This window comes from Lissotriton vulgaris, chromosome 2_1 (genome assembly GCF_964263255.1).
Source record: "Lissotriton vulgaris chromosome 2_1, aLisVul1.2, whole genome shotgun sequence".
NCBI lineage: Eukaryota > Metazoa > Chordata > Amphibia > Caudata > Salamandridae > Lissotriton > Lissotriton vulgaris.
In genome coordinates, this window is record NC_141687.1 from 296,039,454 (window position 1) to 296,061,687 (window position 22,234).

The window sequence follows — 22,234 nt, forward strand, 5'->3', positions numbered from 1 at the left end:
CCTCAGCGGATACGGCAGAACCGCACTCGCCTCGAGTGCCACGTGCGGGGTGTATGGCGGAGCATTCAACCAATAACTCGCAAAATGCGCCTGTGCGCAGAGATAATACAGCCTCATGTCCGGCAGGGCGAACCCTCCCAGCGCATACGGCTTGATCAGCACCTCCCAAGTCACTCTTGGTTTCTTGCCAGCCCACGTGAGAGTTATCAGGAGCGATCTGATCCTCGCAAAGAAATGTGATTTCAATAGAATAGGAATATTAACGAAAAGGTAGAGAAATTTTGGTAACACCACCATTTTGATTAAGGATATTCGGTCCGCTAGAGTTAACGGGAGTCGAGTCCAGCGCGCTACTTAATCTTCTAGTTGAGATACGGCAACACCATAGTTGGCCCGGACAACCTCCTGGCAGTCCCTGTGCACCCAGACCCCCAGATACCGAACTGACTCTGTTGCCCACTCCAGGGGGAATTCCAGCTGAGTCTGGCGGGTTGCCTCTGTGAGTGGCATTATCACAGATTTGTCCCAATTTATAGTGAGACCAGAGTGTCTACCAAACTTAATGAATTCGCGCAGGATGTTCTCCAGGTGGAGAGCCGGTTCCCTAACATACAGGACCATGTCATCCGCGTACATTGACACCGCCAGAGCTCGAAGCGGGAATTTCAATGCAGCTTCAGCATACCGTTGCCGCAAAATACAGGCCAGTGGTTCCATCATGATGGCAAACAGTAACGGAGACAGAGGGCACCCCTGTCTTGTCCCCCTCTGGATCGGGAACGAGGAAGATACGTGGCCGTTGACCCTGACTCTTGCCGTGGGTGCAGTATATAAAAGGGCGATGAGCGATGTGAAAAAGAACGGTACCCCCATACGGTGCAGGACAGCCATCATGTACTTCCAAGCCACCGAATCGAAGGCCTTAGCCGCGTCTAGCATGACCGCAGCTGCAGGCAGTTCCGGTTTAAGCAGGTGCAGTACGGCAAAGAGCGTCCTTAAATTATGTGTAGTGGATCTGAGTGGAATGAAACCCGATTGGTCCGGTAAGACCATGACAGGCAGCAGCAACCGTAAGCGTGTGGCCAGTACTTTCGCAATAATCTTCACATCAGTGTTCATAAGTGAAAGGGGGCGAAATGAGTCACACTTATCAGGCGGCTTACCCGGTTTAGGTAGGGCCACCAGCAGTGCCTCCCTCATGGTTGCCGGCAATTGTCCGCAGTCAAACGCTTCATCCAACACCCGTGCTAGCTGCGGGATCAGTAGATCAGCATATGTTTTATAAAATTCGGAGGGTAAGCCATCCGTACCAGCCGCCTTACCACTAGGGAGGGCCGCTATTGCCTCCCTGAATTCAGCCTCAGTGACGTGATGCATAAGGAACTCCTGCTGCCCCCTAGACAGCCACACCAAGGCTACATCTTCCAAATACTGATTCACTTCTTCCTCATCTGCTGTGTCCCTTTGTGCATAGAGCTGCTCATAATGTTTGGCGAAGCAGGCCAGTATACCCTCTGTGCTAGTAACCACATTCCCCTGATCCACGATTTCCTGCACTGTGCAGTGTCGTGCCCATGGCTCCCTGATCCGATCTGCCAGGCCCTTGCCTGGTCTGCCCCCTTCGCCATAATACCTAGCTGTGGCTTTCTTAGAGAGGAATTTTACCTCCTGCTCTGCCAGCTCGTTATATTCGTCCACCTTCGTACGAATGTCAGCAAGGACCGTGCCTTCCACCCCCTCCTCTAATTGTCGCTCCAGAAGCCGTAACTCTCTCTCTAACCTGTTCATGGAGTCCCTAATGGACGTGAGCACCCCTGACCGCAGCCCAATGCACGCGCCCCTCACCGTCACCTTGAAGGCCTCCCAGACCGTACCCATTTTGTCTACAGACCCCACGTTGTTAGTAAAAAACTCCTCTATTATCTGCCTCAGTCTCTCAGACAACACCTGATCCGTCAGCACCCCAGAGGAAAGTCGCCAGGCGAAAGGAGCGGGGACATGAAATGGGAGCTGCAGCACCAGTGTGACGGGCGCATGATCAGAGAGAGTACGAGGTAGATGGTCAGCACTCACCACCCAACCACTGACATCTCGTGTCGTAAGCCAGTAGTCCAATCGCGACCATGTATCGTGTGCCGAGGTGTAGCAGGTGCCCTCCCGCTTATTCGGGTTTCGTAGCCTCCATACATCCAGCAGTCGCAACCCATCCATGCCCTCGCACACCGCATCCACTGCCTTCTTACGCACAGGGGTTCTATCTTGTTTCCTGTCTAGGTCTGAATCCAGAGTGATGTTCCAGTCCCCCCCACAAATGATAGCCGAAGGTGCAAGTGAATACAGCTTGTTCCAGAGAGCTACATAAAACTCAGGGTCATCCACATTTGGTCCATAAACATTGAGCAGAGTTATCAGTGTGCCACATAATTTACCCTGTACTATGATGTATCTACCGTTCAGGTCAATTTCTTCATGCAGTAGTTCAAAAGGAACATTTCTCTTTATCAGGATCATCACCCCTCTTGCATAGGAAGAGTAGCTCGTAGCCAGTCTCACCCCCGCCCATTGTTTGCCCACCTTGTCGGCCGCTTTACCCTGAAGGTGCGTTTCCTGTAGGAATGCCACCTGTACACCATGCCTATTCAGAAAGGCAAGCATCTGTCTAGTCTTTTGCGGCTTATTGAGTCCCCGGACATTCCAAGTAATGCATTTAATCTTACCCCCCCTCTCCATAACACCAACCCCTCAATCCACCCTCAACGCAATAGGCTTTCCCCGGCGTCCATATCAGAGGCCCACCCACAGACACCATCAGCACATAAAGGACGTAAGACCCTCCACTACAGAGACCGCTCCAGCACCAGAACATCCAAGCATAGTCCAACAGCAACACAGAGCTCACTTCCCTGACCAGGAAAAAAAACATTCCCACAACATCCCCCAGAAACTCAACCCCCATCCCTCCACCCACTTCAGCGCGCCCCAAATGCCAAAGCAATCCCTTTGTCCCCCCTACCCCAAACCCCAACAATACCAACAACTGCGTGTGGGGATCTCCCGTCCTGGGGGGCGTAGCGGCACTCCACTCACGCCAGATATGGACGAGAGCGTAGACCTGTCATTCAGAACTACATCCCCATACCTGCAAACCTATTCCGTTAATAAAACAGTATCAGACAAGTGAGTATCCCCCGGCACAATGTTAGAGTTGCTCCAGCCCGGGCCCTCAGCAAATAGTTCAGAACTCATAGGCAAAGGGGGGCGCCGCATGCGCACCGCTGCACGTGCACCTTACGCACAATCCCAGTGGTCCGCAGCCCGGCCCAGCCATGCTCACACAAGTGAAATGACCTATAAAGGGTCAGCGCCGCTCAATCCACAGAGTCCCCAGCAGTTAGCATGCCCCCCCATCCACAATGTACACAGTCGCTGAGCAGGGCGAGGCAGACCCCAGTGGACCCCAAGTCCTAGCAGCTATAACAGCCCAAGCGATAGTGGAGGCTGCAGATCGCAGTGACTCGCAGCAATGCCCCCTCCACAGGCAACTGCACAGTTTCAGATTAGGCGGCTTCTTCCTGCCCGCCATCATCGCCGTCCCGACGGTCCCTCGGCCCTTTAGCTCTCCTTTTCAGTTGCTTGGCGTAGTCCATGGCCGCCTTCGGGGAGGAAAATATCTTGTTGTCCGCAGGGGGCCCGATCCGCAGGCGTGCCGGATAGAGCATGGCATATGCTATGTCCTCAGTTCGCAGCATCTGCTTCACCGCAGTAAATTCTTTGCGAGCCGTCTGCACCGCCATGGTGAAGTCAGGGTAGAACTCGAGTTTGCTGCCCTGGTATTCGATAGCCCCTTTTTCCCTCGCAAGCCGAAGAACGGTATCACGGTCTCTATAGTTGAGTATCCTGGCCACTATCGGGCGCGGTGGTGCTCCAGGCGGAGGCCGCTTGGCTAGAGAGCGATGGGCCCGCTCCACTATAAAGACTTTGGACAGTTGATCTGCCCCGAATATATCAATAATCATACGTTCCATGAAGTCTTCCATACGCCCCACATTCGTGGATTCCGGCAGGCCCGTGACCCTTACATTGTTCCTTCTGGACCTCCCTTCCAACTCCTCGTTCTTGGCCTGTATGACCGCCAATACCCTCTCCATGCTGAACACCTTAGAAGAGACTGTGGCCAGACCATCCTCCGTGGCAGAGACTCTCTGTTCTACCTCCCCCATGCGTTCGTTTTGGCGGTCGAATTGCGCCGCCATGTGATCAAGGCGGTGGTTGACAGATTCCATGGTTCCCTCAATCGATTGCAAGGTCTTTTGCATGGCCACCAGGGTGGATTCCAAGTTTGGGGTACCTCCCACAGCCCCCCCCTGATCAGGGTCAGCAGGCGCCTGTGAAGATGTGTGCGCAGTTTTTTTATTTGCTTCAAATGTCAGTTTTGGCTGATTCCTGTCCTGCCTGCCCATGGTGGCGGTTAGTTCAGCTCTGGAAGAGATTCCAATCAGGGACGCAGCTATGTCAGGCTATGCTCAAAGGTCGGGTCCGGAGCACTACCCAGTGCTATTTCCAGCCTCGTCCCGTGCACTGCAGTGGAGCACTGGCAGGCCAACTGCCCTCCGTGTAAGGAAACAGATGCACACCTCGGCGCAATTTCAGGCTCTCCGCAGCTTTATCAGCTACACCCAGCACAGTTTCGGATGGAGTTTAGCAGAGCCCCACTATCGCGTTTATACTCTGTACAGACCGTGGCTTCATTGCGGAAGGCTCCCCCTTAAAGCCAAAGTCCTCTGACCTGGATGGTCGCTCCACGCAATGGCGGACGCACTTCAGGTGGCCAGTCCTTAAATGCAGCTCAGGGTCCCAGCGGTCCCGATTTCACATGGGACTCTCCTCCGCTATCACCCAGGGCAATAAGCGCACCCCCAGGGTCGCAGTCTCGCCAGTCCCTCGCACCGCGGCTCCTCCGCCCCTCCCCCGCCAGCCCTAGTTCGCGCGGCGCGGCCTAACCATGCCCGGCGCCACCTCCGCAGCCCCGGGCTTGCGTAGTGCCCCGCCCCACTCACCAGCGCCGGCAGGCCGGGTCCGGTCCGCTCCGCAGCTGCTCCGGAGTCTCTCCGCCACCTGGCTCCTACTCCGTCTCCCCTCCGCAGGCCGCCGACTCCACGCCTCCGGGACAGCTCAAGCAGGAGGCAGCGGTGTCCTCAAGTCGGGCGGTAGCGGGGCGTCTCCTCCACGAGGTCGCCAGACCGCACTGGCGCGACCGCGGTGCAGAGCGTCTCGGCTCCCAGGGGCTCAAATAGTCTCCACAGGCACCGGAAAAAAGCGTCGCAGTCGATCCCCGATGACAGTGGGGCACTCTCGGCGTCTTTGCAGGTAGCAGGCATGAGAAATGAAAGGATATATGGGCGAATATTGCTAGGTCTGGACAGAGCCTCACGCAAGTGCGGCCATCTTGTCCGGCGCCCTCTAGCGCCCCCCGAGCTCCCGGTTTTATGGTATTTATTTTTTTGACATTTCCGTCTGTATTTATCCATATTTATGTTTTGCTAATTTTATTTGTATTTATCCATATTTAATTTGGGTTTTGTGGAAAAATTAAGCTGAAATTAGTATATTTCCACATTTATTTAACCAGTAAATATGCACTCATGCTTGAATGCCTACTAGATTTCAATGCTGTAAACACCTGCAGAAGATACATTAATGCACTTTTAAGAAAATATGCAAATTTCAGTATCAACCTTGTGCATATCTACTGCTTTTTACAAAATGCCTTTCTTGTTTAGCCCTTTACCTATCAATGCACACAGCTATTGGCCTGGCAGTCATGGCAGACAGTATTTAGAATTACTCAATAAGTAACCCAATTTCCGTTTTTATCCACATTTAAAAATAAATACAGACATGAAAATAAAGGTTTTCTGTCTGTATTTATCTGTAAAAATCAGTAAAAACGGAAAACAGGGGGCCTTAATTATCAGTAGTCAACGTCCTTTTATACCTATTCACAGTAATATTATTGAACAATTTAAGATTTCGGTGATACAGTGGAGGTGCTAAAAACACAGGGGGCAACAGAAAAGAAACGTAGCAGATACCAGTCCATCCGGCTGGCAATCGATAATATCCACGATTTCCACACACAAAATAGGTGTTGTGTGAAGCTAAAAAAGTACTATTATTTAGGCCATCTATATGCAATACAGTGATACAATCGCTGTCTCCCACAGGGATATGTCCAATGCTCTGTACACATAGTTCTGCTTGCGTTTGGGTAACAGAAATAACAAAATGTTCAGCATTAGATGAGTCTCTCGTGTTGTTGAAGATATATGGCGTTGAAATATTGTCCGGTCGGTATTCCTCCCACTCCCATTTAGTTCCATTCGCTTGGGGATACCCATCTTAGTCCTGATGGCACTCTTTATTTAACTGGAAAAGCAGTCTGCCCACTGTATGCTTCCTAGTCGCAAACAGCAAAGTATACCAGGCTCGACAAGAGCCATTATGCGAAAAAGGGAGAGGTATAAACGGTGTACCTCCTTTCTTTTGATGTGCAAGCATCATCCCACAAATCCAACAGTTTTCGCATTAGTAGCGATGTGGGTATGATGCTACATTTGAATGAATGTGTTATTAAGATAAGATTGTTGATGTTTCAATTCTTGATATGGGAGCGTAAAGAAATAATGCTCCTCAGGTGTAGGCGTAGTAACAACAAACAACTCTCGAGCAGGAGTTGTTTCCTCAACAGACCATGTTATTGTTGCCACAATCATCAAGGCAACAACGAACCCTATAACACAAAAAATATTTTTCTTCTTCTCCATTCTTTTTTTTTTTTTTTTAAATTTTTGAAAACCTTTATTGCACAATAGAATCATACAAATACGGGCCTACAACCATCCGGCCGGCCTCGGTAGCATCTGAAGTGCACTGGCAAATGGTAAAGGCGTCCCGGCAGCGTAGGAGCACAAGCAGGATAATCTCAAGTTACACTGAAACCATATGCGCCACCGGGAAGCAGGAGAAGTGAGGTTTAATTTTAAAGTTTTTAGTATGTCCATAAAAGGGGCTAGAAAGGATCTGAGGCAAGATAGACCATTCAGGACATAAGTGGGCGAGTATCAGCATCATTATTACGCAAACAATTTCCGTTCAGCAATGGACCGCAGAGGACCAGACAGGAGAAAATGTAGGCTAGCAGTACTACGGTCGGCAGTTACCACCCACACCATATCGATCCACCCAAGAACCCCAGGAAAAAGTGGGAGAGAAAGAGTAAAAGTAGGAGAATAAAACCAAGGCCCATAGTAACAAAAGAAACATAATTACACCCGCCCCACCCTACACACATGCAGAGGCTACGGCCTACCCCCCCCTCGCAGAGTGCCTGTCGCCCCAAAAGAGTACCCGAAATGCAGAAGAGAAGAAAAGAGAGAAAGGAATTCACAGAAGACCGGGGGAGGGCCCAGGCAAAGGAAACATACAGTCAATAAAACCACCCTCGGCCATCCCTCCTCGGATCCCGACCCGACACCGTAATAGCATATGCCATCCCAACAGTCCCACCTTTCCGTCAACCATGTAGCATCCGATCACGTTCAAAACATAAATAGTGTCAGCCTTGTCCCCGTCGATCCAGCCCAGCAACGAAGTCCAGGCGGGCAGCGGCCATCTTGGACACGAGGTGCAGATGTAAAGACCACCACCAGTTCAAAAGCCCCTTGCAGAAAACCGTCCCACGTAGTGCAGAACAATCGGTAGCTACCCAACAACGGGGGAAACCCAGCAGCAGTACCTGAAGGCCGATTGGCCAGGGCCGGTGCAACAACATCTTGGCAGAGCAGGGGGGCCCTCCGGGGGACCCCAAGGTGGACACGGGGCAAGTCGACCAGCAAGCGCTCTCCTGCCGGTGGGCAGGGTCCAGCGCCGCACTCCCCAGCATCCCCAGAGTAGAGGGCCCAGCAGCCGAGTCATCCGGGGTGTACCATATCTCGACACACGGCGGGATACACGGGTCCCACCCGCCGGTCACCGGGTATAGCAGGTCCGGCGGGGAACAGCCAGCAGCACAGTCTTCCGGGGGCTCACCGGGCATCACTCCATTTAGTCGGTCTCCCAGATCACGGGCGCAAGCCCGCATAGATGACCGCAGATCGTGCAGGGCAATGAGAACATCCGCAAGGGCAATGGGCTCCACTGCAGCCGAGTCCCGCACCCCAAGGGCGTCGCCATGTTGTCGTCCACAGTAGTAGCTGCCGGGGCCCATCTCAAGGGCGAAGCCGATAGTGTAGGCAGTGGGCGCAATCACCTCTAAGCCACGATAAAAGTTAAGCTCCCGCCGTCCGGGTCCTGCCGTAAGCAACTCGCCTTATGGAGAGCGTCTCATGGAACCCCCGGGGGCTACCAGCAGAGGTGCAGGGCGCCTGGCAAAATGGCGTCCACCGCAGCGCCAAAGGATAGTGAAATCACCCCGCGCCGAACCTGGGACGGGCGAGGGATACAACGTAGCTCCTGATGCAGTAGTGAAGCAAACATAGAAGAGCGGGCCGGGCGGCACACTGTAGCAATCGTTGCAACAGTAGCACAACAGCCTCCGGCCCCTCCCGCTGCAGGCGTCCGCGGCTGCCGAGTCAAGGGGCAGCCTCTCCGGAGAACAAAGGACCCGATCCCCCACACGCCGCGGTGGAGCAGGACAAAGGCGAATCTCCGGTTCCACAGCGAGCTGACCGACGGGGAACACACCATTCGAGGCGGAAGCCCAGCGCGGCTCCGAAGCGCAGGTTTTCAATCAGGATAGAATTCAGGATCCGCTGCGCTTCGGACAGAAAGCGGGCGGGTCAGCGGAGCCGAGGAGTCAGGCGGCCATCGCGGTCGCTGGCTTGGCTCCTCTTCTTCTCCATTCTTAGTCACAACACAAAACAAATCTTTCTGAAACTAAAGTAGTTATTGGAACTCTTACCCCTGGGTAGCCGTTGATTTCTTCACCACAGGCCAAGACGGGTGTCACTACTCTAATGCAGGGCTGATCCCCCCCCCCTTGCCACATCGGCTCTCCGTTTCACTGACCCAGGGAATGCTCAGACAACTTTCATAATGCTGCAGATTTCTCTCTCGGCCTCAAATTATATCTTGTTGCTCCAGGGACTGTTTGGTCCGGGAAGAACTCCTCAGATCCCTCAGGCGTCACAGCACGACCTCTCTCTGCAGTCAGAACCTCTCGGTGGTCGATCAATACAGCAGGCTCCACCAAAGTCGGGAGTACTCGGCGACAATGGGTTCCATGGACCCAGTTCTTCCGATTCGTAACTCGAACTGCTGTTCTTGTAGCAAGTAGCACCTGCTCTGGCCCACGCCACCTTGGTTCCAAACTGCTCGACCTCTCAAAAGATTTCAGAAGGACGAAGTCGCCAGGTCAGAGGTTATGGCCCTCTCCTGTGGATCTGTCAGGAAGTGCTTTTTGAACCTGTTGATGAATAGAAACCAAGTTATCAGTTAATTTTGCCAAAGAGTCATTCATTAAGACACAAGGTACATCATACACAGAACTTGGTTTAGGAATTCCCCAGATGTTCATCGGTCTACCGAAAAGGATCTCATAAGGTGTGAGACCCGTTCGAGAATGAGGCACTGATCTAATTGACAACAATGCCAGTGGCAACGCATCTGGCCGAGTCAGAGAAGTAGAAGCCTGTATTTTAGCTAATATCAGTTTCAGAGTTGCATTGTATCTCTCCACCAAACCTGCTTATTGTGGGTGGAATACTGCATAAACCTTTTGTTTGATCCCTAATCCTTTCAGGACATACTTTATAACGTCCCCTACAAAATGAGGTCCGTTGTCGTTCCACAAAAATCTGCAAACACCATAGCGAGGAAAGAATTCCTTCAAAAGCACCTTTGCCGTAGTAATTGCAGTATTGTCTTTGGTGGGGTATGCCTCAATCCATTTACTGAAGGCACATACTACCACCAAGACGTACTTCAAATTATTACAGCGTTCAAGCTGGATATAATCCATCTGTAAATCCTCAAAAGGTGCAGTTGGTGTAGCAAATCCTCCTGCTGGAGTTTGTGTCCCTTTTCCAGGATTAAATCGTAAGCAAATCATACAGGACTGTACTACTCTCTTAGCTGTGCTAGCAATTGCTGGATGCTCCCAAACTTGTGTAAGCAATTTCACTATTGCTGAAACTCCAATATGTGCTAGCCCATGTGCCATCTGAACCGTAGGTTGTACAAAAGCTATAGGCAACTTCCATTTATCCATCTGTTTGTTTCGCCAACAACCATCATCATCCAACTCTCCATCTATAGACCATTGCTCTCGTTCTTTGTCAGAAGCGGTCCTCTGTATCTCTAATACTTCTTTCCTGCCATCGTGCCACCGCTCAGCTTGTGATTTTACTACATACATAGAAGTAGTATCAGGCTGCATCACAGTCTCACGTGCCACTCGATCTACAAATGGAGGTACAATGTTAAGTAATTATGGGCCACAATCTACGCTATAATCAAAAGGAAGTTCAGCCGGACCTCAGGTTTAATCGATGATGCAATGAGAAAATATCAAACAGACATATATACAGTGGGACACAATCCTGTATCCAACAAGGCTAGACAAACAATACACAAAATACAAGGGGTGGGGAGTTTCTCAGGCAATTTACAATTTGTGAGCAGCTAGAAGGTGGAAAGAATCAGTTTAGCTTGACTCGTGTAGAAAAAAACGCAATTATGGCACATAATAGTGAACTACTGTTTAGACTTCATTAACTGTCAACGGCGTTTCGATCCTGTTAAAATCAAGAATCATCATCAGGACAACCATTGTATTGCCTGGATTTAAAAGCCTAGGCTGACGAACCGAGGAAGCCAATTGTGGATTAACTTCGAAGGCTGCAAAATTGTGTCCACGGTAATTAAACATGGAGGTTCCGGGCTCCGACACCTAATGGCGTGGAAAGAGTCTACAGAGGAGATTCTACGGAATCATGGAGCGGGTATCTGGTTTCGTTCGATCTGTACAGGAATCCTCCTCGTCGCCGGATGGGGCGGACGGAACGATATACGGAGACGGAGGGCGATCTAACAAAGAAAAATCATCTTGCGGTTTAATAAGGACAGGATAAAGAGGTTGTCGAACAGCATATTGGCCAGATACCTGTAATCTACGATCCTTTTCCTGTCTCTCTTCCAACTCTTTCGCCTCCTTTTTCCTCAATTCTTGCGCTTTTTCAAACACATTCTTCCGTTGCTCTTTCTCAATCAGCGCTTGCTCACGTTTCTCACTCTCACGTACTTCTTTCACCCCAATTCGTACACTTTCAAACATATCTTGTCTAGATTTTCGCTTAAACATACACTGTTCCACATACTCAATTTTTCGCATATCAAATGACCCATACTTCGGCCAACATTACTCAGGATCCTTTCCATGTATTTCCTCCACAACGTGCTGTACATTATAGAAGAAAGACCATATTTCACATACATCTCTCTATGAGGCATCCCCTCTGGGGGAGCCGGCTGCGATTCCTCAAGTTTTAACCGGTTATTTCCACAAAAGCAGCACATAGTGCGCTAAAAACAGGCATGCCAAAAATAGTGCAGAATATGCAGTATTATAATCAAAGTAGCCCCTAAAATATCTGTAATACATTGTGCCGTTCAAATCAAAATCGAATTATGGATTACCTGCCTATATGTGTTGCAACACATATATTTCACATACACATACACATACACATCAGTGACTAGACATTCCAAAATTGCCACAGCAAGTGTATCCTAAAACTGCCTTGCCACTCACAGGCTTCCGAAACAACAGCAAGTACTGTACAACGGTTCTTACGACTCATAGGGTGTCCAGTCTCCAACTGCCAAGTTCTAAATTCGACCAAACGGCCACTTCACGGCAAGCCAACAGAAGAGATCTCAGTCGAGGACTGGCACCACCTGGATGGTCAGATCGGAAAGAAAGGAAAAAACGCCTTGGGTGCCAAGACTCGGGTCTCCTCTGGCATGCGTACGCATCCTCAGCGAGATTCCAATCCTTTGTCACGACCGCTCCTTCGGGCATCTGAGTCGCCGATGAGCCCCACGTGTCGGGCGCCAATTTGTTGTAAGCAAACCTCAGCTAGGCCTACTTAGTGCAAGGGTTCGCCCTTCTGTGCACAGAGTCCTCAGACCTACGGAAGAAGTTGGCAATGAAACTGGAAAATACAAAAGCAAAGTTTATTAAACCTTTAAAGGTGGTACTACAGTCCACACAACACCCTTCGGTAGTGTATCGAGTAGCACACCGAACTAAAGCACATGGCCCCTTTTATACACAATGAGGGGGCTCAAGAGAAGGTGGTACAAGAGACAAGAGCAGATTTATGACCATACAAGGAGATTTTGGAAGGCACAATCGATGAGTGGGCGGAGTTAACAGTCTCCGATAACTGGTAGGCACATTCCTATCTGGAACCAATTAATAACGGTCGCTGGTCCTACTGCGCATGTCTTGGCATGCTGAAAGCGGAGACTACTAAAAATAGCCTGTTGCCGGGCAGACTCCAGGTGCGGTGAACAAGAAGGTAGGACTAAGCACATGACGAGCACATGGCAATGTATGGCATACAAAATGGCCGCCACAAATGCAAGATGGAGTTGGCCATTTATTACGATAATAGTCAAAACGAAGCATGTCTTCTGCTAATGATTAATCTAATCGCTGCTGATTTACAACAGCCAGGCTCATTTTCCATCAACCTAAGCATCAACATGTTAGCCCTCTGATGAAGAGCCTTCACTGGCTCCCGTAGGCCAAACGCTGTGTATTCAAATTGGGTTGTACCATCTTTAAAGCCCTCGCTTGCCAGGGCCCAGCTTTCATCTCTTCTAGGATCAATCGTTATGTCCCTGTACACGAACTCCGCTCTTCCCACCTCAATCTGCTTATGATCCCCACCTTTAAACGCAAAAAACATGGTGGTCTCCCTTCTGACTGAACTGAGATCTGCAACCTGCTACACCCAATTCAGAGCACTTCTCAAAACCCTTCTGTTTTCACAAGCATACGAGTAAAGCTCCTGTTATCCTTCTGCTGCCTTCCTCCCGCTCTGAGCGCCATGAAACCGCTTAGTGTAAGCGTAATTTTAACATAACATAACATTTCTAGTCTCCGCCGTGATCCCTAGGCGGCGATCAGCCCTGGCCGCAATCTTGAGGCTTCCCGGCTTGGTCGCCAACGGGGTTTCTGGTACTCCCCCTGCTATCAGGAGCAAATGCATGTGCCTGGGCTAGCCTCGCAACCCCCCGGCACCGTCAGAACAGCTACGGGACAATCTCCGGGCCCGGGCGCCATTGAATTATGCTGAGAAGTGGTGGTCCGGCGTGCAGCTCCGAGCTCATGCGTCAGCCATTACGGGCTCCTTGGCCACGCCCCTATTCATTTTCTGTTTCATTGGAAAATCCTCCATTTGAGTCGCTTTCTGCTTTTTTTGAGTAGAAGGATGACTAGGCTTTGGGGAACTATAGTGGAACTTATCTTCTCTGCCCTGAGGACTCTCAGAGATGACAGGTAGAATTTGAGCATCTTGGAAAAGTTGTTTTTTCCAATTTTTTTTTTTACAAAATTCCTTTTTATTGAGCATCAAATAAGACAGAACAGAGAGGGTAATATCCTTAAGCGCAACCGAGAGTATGCTGGGTCTGGGGTAGCAATACAGTCAGCTATGATGGGTTCAGCTTCACACGGTCCCACGGCCTGCTACTTCCCTGTGTAGAGTAAACAATGCTATTTTAAAGAACCTAGAACACCCCCCAAAAATAAACAACCCCCCAAATCCCCGCCCAGTGGTGACTAAATTATAAAGAAACAAAAAAAAGAGCAAAATATTAATACATAGGAGGCAAGTCTTGACTTGGCATATTGACCAGTGCAGAGGTTAAGGTAGACCCGAGATATAACTTAAGGGCTGGAGGGTGACACCATGATAATAGGCAAACATATAATTGGAAAAGGTGCATGGCCGCACCGTCGGAGAACAAACTGCAGAAGGCAAACCCTGAGACAGGAAAGTCACCAGATGGCCCCAGCTGAGCACAAAATCTTCATAAGTGTCCCGAAAAAATTCCCCAGACGTTCCATGGCAAGTATCCTCCAAAGTCGAGCATGCCACAGCGAGGTCACCGGAGTCTCTGACTTTTTCCAAGCAGCTGCAACAGTGAGCTTGGCGGCTCCCAGACACATCCTCATAATCGCTTTGTCAGCCTTAGTTTGCCTGATTGAGGTGGGGTCCCTAATCCCAAAGAGAGCAAAGTCAATGGAATCCGGAATTGGATAACCCAATATGTCTTTGATGTGAGATAAAATCTCATCCCAGAATGGGCGAATCTTAGGGCAGTTCCACCAAATATGCCGGAAGTCCCCCTGAAGCCCACATCCTGCCAACATAGATCAGAGGTGTCTGGGAAAATTTGTCGAAGGGTATAAGTACCAATCATGCAATGTTTTATAATGTGCTTCCCGGAGATCCATGGACCTGTTATGTTTGGCAATGTCCCTCCATACATGCGTCCAGTCCCTGTCTGAGATGTTCCTGCCTAAAACTTGCTCCCAGAAAGTCATATAAGGCGCCCGTGGGGAGTGTATGATGTGAAGCAACATGTCATATACAGCTGAAATAGCGCCTTTCATGGAACCCGCCCTAAGAGACACAAATTTCTCTATTTCCGTAAGATCTCTAGTAGCCGCCTCTCAAATGGGAGGTGTTGTGACCCAATGCTGAAGGTAATGGTAATGTTCACTCTGCTGGAGCGCAGATTCCTTCCTATAGTCAAAGTCAAGACCTCCCCATAACGGAACAGGTCAGATATTTTGAGGCAGTCCCCCTCCCTCCACCTCTCAAAGGGCCCCTCATGTAGCGCCGGGGGAAGTTCTGGATTAACATGAATGGTGGTGTAAGGAGAAGGGAATGTACTCCAACACTCCCTTTTTGTAACCTTATCCCAAATAGTCAAAGTTGTGCGGGTATGGGTGCTAAGGTATGCATTGGGAGGACGTCCTCTCCTGGGCTTCCACAGCACATCCCAGATATAACGCCCTATGACTGAGCGATCCATATGGAGCCAATGCTTGTCGGATTCCCTGGCCGACCACTCCACGGAGATCCGCAATTGAGCAGCTTGGTAGTATAAAGTAAAGTCAGGTAGGGCCAATTCGCCCTTATCACGAGGGCGTCAGAGCACATGATAGGGCAGGCGTGCCTTCCCCCCTTGCCAGATGAATTTAGTGGCTACGATTTGTGGGGCCAATATTTGTAGAGGATCGTCTGGTTGTTCTGTTGCAATGGTCTGGGAGGTATGCTCTCGGGTCGCCATAAGATCCATGGTCTCCAATGGGAACGTAGGCTCTATGCCTTTTCGGTGTTCTATGGCCTGCATACTGTAAGGTGCTATTTTCTTTTCTGGATCTATATAGGCCTTCGATATCTCCAGTGCAACGTCTGACTTGTCTGTACTTTTAGTCAACTCTTGGTTGCCTCCCTGAACAGTTGAGGCAGATGAATCCCCGGTTTTCGGCATTATTGTAAAGAAGCTTGTGATTGGAGGTTCTATGAATGTCGCCCTGCGGATGCTTTTTATTGATACTTGCGTTGTTCCCAGTTTTTCCATTTGTACTGTTCGAGATCAATTGCTTTTTGTAAACCATACCGTTTGGCGCTTAGCTGGTGCTTAACTTTGTAAGTAAGTAATTACCTAATCTCCTTCCGGAGCTTACAGTAGAATTTTATGTCAAATGTTCGTTAGACAATTTGATGACAGCATGTAATGGTTTGTCAAGGAAATAAACGTAGTGTGGCTTTTGTAGGCCGCAGCACTGATTGCTTTACTCTTTTTATAAGAATCGTTCTGATCCGACTGTAGATGTCGGTCGCACTGCTTGAGGGGACACATGGGGGAACACTGCAATCGGATAGGGGAATGGGCACAAGCAGGGGTACCAAAATTTGAGTCCTCTACAGAGACCGGGAATTACTCACCTTCGAGGCATTCCGCACGGACTAAGATATCTCGCACGGACTAAGATATCTCGCAGGGTCACTTCCTACTTTATGGGACAGTCACAGGGGTAATGTGTAGGCACTGGAGAGTAGGGACTTCGGAATCACTGACTCCTCTACCTGCAAATACATATGCGTGGCAAGGGGCGTTATAAAAGCTGTCACATGTCTAGACAGGGCAATCAGAAGAGACTCCACATGACAGCTGGAAGGATTACGGACCAAACGGGAGGCTGACCTAGGCAGACCCTTAGAGGACAAAGATTAGGACAACTCACTACAAAGGGCCAATAAAGTCTCTTGCAATGTGAGATATAGAGCACATGTATCAAAGGTTTTTACCCATTCTGTGTCTATGGGAAAATGTGTTCATACATAGGGCCCTTTAGTCTGATTAGCTTCTATACACTACACCGGGCATACATCACACAGGACAGAATCAATCGGTTCTTCCACAGGGAGGATGCGGAATGCCTGTGATGCAGAAAAAAGGGAGCTAACTATATACACATGATGTGGAGCTGTCCCTTGTTAGCAGCTTACTGGCAGGAAGTGACAAGGGAAACGGCACGCCAGAACATGTATTACTTAATGTGTTTCCCCACTCAGCTAAGACTAAGGTAACAACTAGATTTCAAGATTTGGCCTTTATATTGGTTAAGCGGGAAATAGCCAGAAAATGGAAAGCAGCACCTGGCCCCTGCATCCATAGGTGAAAGCGCGAGCTAGAGAAATGGGCAGGTTACAAAAGCAGAGTACTGCTCCGAACGTGAAAAGGGGTATAGAGAGACTTGAAAGAGCACAAGCTTGGGAGGAGCTGGTAGAGTACCTGAAAAATGTTGATCACAGATCTGAACCCAATACCCCCATGGGACCATCTAGACACGGGAGGCCCGGAAATCGGGAACAGGACGAGAGACTGGAACAAGTTGCAGGAGAGGGCAGAGCCTAAAGTCTAAGATGCCTACGAAGGGATGGGTAGAAACAAAATACTACTGACACTCCAGTTGACTGCCTGCAGCCAAAATCAGAGGAAGGAAGGGCAATGCTTTAGCGGTCAGCAGAGAGGGGGCAGGGGCTAGTTGGGGGGGAGGGTAGGGAGACACCCATGAGGATTGGGAAATGCTCATTTTATTGTGCACTAACAAATGCTGACTTCATGATAATGATATGCGGACAGAACAGGAGTAAAATATGTTAAATGCATTTCTGTTAAGAAGTCTGTTGTAATGATGAATGCACATGCTTAAGACTGAATACAAAAGACAATAAAATATGTTTTTTTTTAAATTGTTCTGATCCTACTGTAGTAGTTGATAAGGGTGACAATGAGGGGTGGTTAACTACTTCAACTCTGGAAGCTATGTGATTGTTGACCTTTCCTTTTTGTTTCATGTCGTTGATGTCCTCGATTTCACAATGATACGAGTGGGATCCCCTGAGCAAACTGCAAGCCGTACCTGGACCTTGCCAGGCCACCTCTGCGGGCTCCCTGGAGTTCTCTCTTAGCAGGAGCTGAATACAACGCATGCACTCGTGGGCCTCTAGAAGTAGTTCTTGAATCGGTCTGAAGCAGATAGGCCATGTGGGATGGGCTGATAGGTGGGCCTTCAGATCGAGCTATGCCGCCCGGTCAAGCTGTTGGCTGTCAGGACATAGTAGTTTCTGTAGATAATCTCATAGAATGTTTGCGGGTTGGGTAATGAGAGGCCGTATAAAAGGCTCAATTCCCAAAAGATGCAAGATCACCTCCCCCACAATTCCCCTCCCCCACCTCCCAATATCCCATTTTCCTGCACCCTTCAGCGCCCACTCTGCACCACCGCTGCTGCCACTGCTGAACAGCTCTAAACTGCTCCCCCCACTCCTTAGGTTGCTGGCACAGCCACTACAGCTAGAACCGGCATGATGAGGGAGGAGTAAAAGCGGGATATGTTAGGCAATGGGGCAATACTTAAATGTTCAAAGGTGATGAAAGGTGATTAAAAGGTGGACCATTAAAAATACCAGGATCCTACTGGTCTGAGCGTAGAGCTGCGCCTTCTTCAGACGCGGACTTCAGAGCCAATCAAGTGCCTCTGGAATCCTCCACGTGCTGGATTACAAGACTCCTGGAGTCCTCCTCAAGCTGAGTAGCAAAACCGCCAGGTGGGAACTCCTGGCGTGGGGTAGGATGTGCAAGCTGCTGGTTGCAAGCTTGTGATCCTGAGCAGCGCCCACCTCGCAGGCTAAACCGACCTAATACTGTCCGCCTCCGTGAGTTGAGGCAGAACAGGCACAGATGCTTAACTCCGCTGGCTGGTTTCTACGTGTGGGACTGTAAGGCAGGAGGCCTCAATGGGCCGATTTGGCCCCCCTGAGGGGTGAGGAATAAAGGGTGGTGGAGGGGGGGGGCGGTTCCTGACCGCTTCGCTCGGCATCTCGCATTGCTTCTCATTCGGCTCACGCTTAGCTCTCGGCTCCGCCCTACTCTCAGTCAACACTCAGTGGCACTTGGTGAACCTGAGACTTTTCTGTCATTGTGATACAAGTAAATGCATTTACAGGTCTGCAGGCCGCACACAAAGTGGCCAACCACAGCCTGCGCTCAATATTATTTTTCACTGAAAGTGATTCCGCTTACCTGGCAGGAGCAGTTTTGATGAAAATTGATTATAACAACTGGTCCTCAAGTGGCATGATTAACTGTCCAATAAATCTTTCATTTTGATTGTTTTCCATGTGAAAGTTGAAAACATCAATGTCCCTGATGATCTAGTGATTTCTCCCAGTAAGTTGAGAACATTGGAGCATATTTACAAGCCCTATCACCACTGGAACGTAACTTTTTTTGACATCGTATGGCGATTAGAGCTCCACCTTATGGCTTAACGTAGCCTTGTAAATAAGACATCCTTTCACACTATATTTATTGTGAAAGGGTTGGGCAATGGGTGTTGCGGTGGGCGTTTTGCCACAACCCCTATTGATTTTGACTCAGCCCCATATTCACAAGGGTGATGTAAATATGGGGCAGCGCTAAAAAATAAGGCCAGGGAAAACCAGGTCTTAACATAGCAAAACGAGGACAAATGCTTTATTTCTCCTCATTTTTGCTGTTTCTATGTGTACTGCATGTATGATTATTTATGTGCAGGAAGGCATCCCTGCCTGCACATAAACAATCATTAGCAAAATGAAGAATCACAACTTTTCCAGTATTGGGAAATCTTTCATAGATTCACATGCCTGAATCATTCCCCGTCGTCGGAGTGGGAGTCCCACGGTACATAAAAAATCAATAATTAAGCACATAGTAACCATAACATAGGTAAATTAGAACCAGGAAGTAAAGTAGCCATGAACTACAAGGAAAAAAACTACCACATTTATGACTTGTCCAAGTCATTATATACAGTCCAAACGGCAGCCAATCAGGCAACAGCACCCTCCAGAATGTTCTCCTCAGAGGCTCAGGCTCTCAGATTTTCTACCGCACGTCGTGTGAAGGGAGTCTCCCTGAGCTCTAGTCAGTGCTCTTCTAATTCTTCAGGAATTTCTTCATTTCATGATGTCTTCTTGTAAGAAATCACTCTTTAGACCTTGTGAGTCTTGTGGGAACCTCCAGCTGTTTTCTGAGGATCCCCACAAGAAGTGCATTTATTGCCTGTATCCTGATCACCAGGTGAGAGACAGCAAAATATGTAGGACCTTCCCTCAGAAAACTCTGTGACAGAGAATGGCGTCTACTTCTGTGGCTACCGAAAATTAGAGATCAAGACAACCCTTTATCTGATGTGGGAAGTGTTACCTCTCGCTCAACTATGTCCTCTAGGAAGAGGATTGCTGAGGAGAATCTGTCTTCCCCTGGGGCTAAGGTGTCGAGAAAACAGCCACCCTCTAAAGGTGCTGAATTGCCTTCCACCTCAAAAAAGGCTCCTCCACCTTCTAAGAGGAAGCCACTGCCTACTACGCCCGAGAAAAACTGTAAAGTTTGTAGCTTCAAAACGACTTCCTGAGAACGATTTACCTCAGAGAAAGGTCCTGTTGTCGACAACATCGACAACGAGTACTTCGTCGCCGAAAATCACAGCCGATGCTACTTCGACGTTTACTGTCACCTTCTCTTCGCCGGGACCACAGATGATCATGTCGTCGGCTTCATCTCCATCGACGCTGGTTTCCGTCTCTGTGAAGCCAATTTCGTCGACGAAGGAAATTATATCTGTCGACGACGAAGGTTAGAAAGATCTTGTTGACGATTCCCTCATCGTCGGCTGCGCCATCGTCAAAGACAACCTCGTCGTCGATGACTACCTCGTTGACGAAGACTGCCTCGTCGTCGAAGACTGCCTTGTCATCGAAGACTGCCTCGTCGACGAAGACTTTCTCGTCGACGAAGACTTTCTCGTCGACGAAGACTGCCTCGTCGACGGTGCACATACCCTTTAGGGCATGTGGTGCACATACCCCTTAGGGCATGTATGTGCACCACATGTGCACCCATACGTATTTCAGGGGTGCAACAGGGTGTCCTTTGGACACCCCTGCACCCTTGAAATTATTCTCAATTTGCGATTAACAAATTGCGAATCGCAAATTGAGAATAATTTCCCATTCCTTCCTATGGGCCAGGAGGCCCATAAAAATGAATGGGAAAGTATTCACTATTAGCGAAATCGCAATTTGCGAATTCGCAATTAAGGAATATCAAGAAATTTTCTTGATACATACGAATTAGCAATTCTGAAATAGCGATTTCTTAAAAATCGCTATTACAGAATCGCTAATTGGTATCTTGATACATATAGCCCATTGCTCCCAGGTGGCCTCGCCAGTTCTGGTTTACTGAACTCCTCCTTCTCTCAGAATGCGATCTCATTCAGTTTCGACCAATACCGAACCTCCTGTCCATCCAGAATGGACAGATCTGCCACCCGGACCATGCATCTCTGAGATTAGCAGCCTGGCGCCTGAACACCTTGAATTCTCTCATTTAAACATTCCTGCAGATTGTAAGGAAGTCCTAGCCAACTCTTGAGCGCCTGCCACTATTAAGTCGTACAGTCTTAAATGGAAGACACCCCTTTGAACCTATTCTTAGAGTGGATTTGAAGTTTCTGTCGTGGAAGGTGTCTCTGCTATTAGCTTTAACGTCAGCTAGGAGAGTCAGTGACATTCAAGCTTTCACTATTAATCCACCTTTTCTTCAATTCACCTCAAACTCGGTAGTGCTACGCACTAACCAGAGTTTTATGCCTAAAGTGCCTTCGGACTTCCATCTCAATGAACTAATAATTTTAAAGACTTTCTTTCCTAATCCTGAATCACCTGCGGAAAGGACTTTGCATACCCTTGACATCAAGAGATGTCTCAAATTCTATTTACAATATTGACTTCTACGATCCGTAAATCCTACCAATTGTTTGTGGCCTATGGAAGAATACGTAATGGATACCCAATATCAAAACAAACCATAGCTCATTGGATTTCTGCTGCAATTTGTTTCTGCCATCAGCAAGCAGGAAGACCATTGCAAACAACTCAGAGAGCACATTCTTCAAGAGCAATCTCCTCCTCTACTGCTCTTTTTGCTGGTGTGCCTCTACATCAAATCTGCAGAGCTGCAACATGGTCCAGCAGACACACTTTTACCAAGCACTACTTAATCTTTTTAAATAAGTTGAGCCTCTGTTCTTCCCTTCTCCTCTGTACTGTTTCTCAGACGCATATTAGCCATGCTTATTATATATAATAATTATTGCCCTGTATATACATATACACATACATATATATATATATATATATATATATATATATATATATATATATATATATATATATATATATATATATATATATATATATATGTGTATATATTATATATATTTATTTATGCATATTATAATATTTCTATATATGTTATTGCATAAGGCCTTTTGTACATATAATTATGTTACAAGTAGTGTCTTACGAGCATTATTGTGGATGTACTGCTTTCTACTCTGATTCAGGCATGTGAATCTATGAACGATACCCCAATACTGGAGAAGAACAACAGTTACTTACCTGTAATCTGTGGTTCTCCAGTATTGGTATCTTTCATATATTCACATGCAGCCCACCCACCTCCCCTCAGAGGCTGGTCTATGCTCTTTTCACTTGGTTCACACTTGTGCAAGAAAATCTGAGAGCCTGAGCCT

General features: G+C 48.5%; 1 protein-coding gene across 1 annotated transcript in view; it reads left to right on the forward strand.

The window, feature by feature from the left end:
- The window catches only part of TEX14 (testis expressed 14, intercellular bridge forming factor), a 1,917,691-nt gene that overhangs the window by 373,767 nt on the left and 1,521,690 nt on the right, over positions 1–22,234 (forward strand). The gene's annotated exons all lie outside the window — the stretch shown is intronic.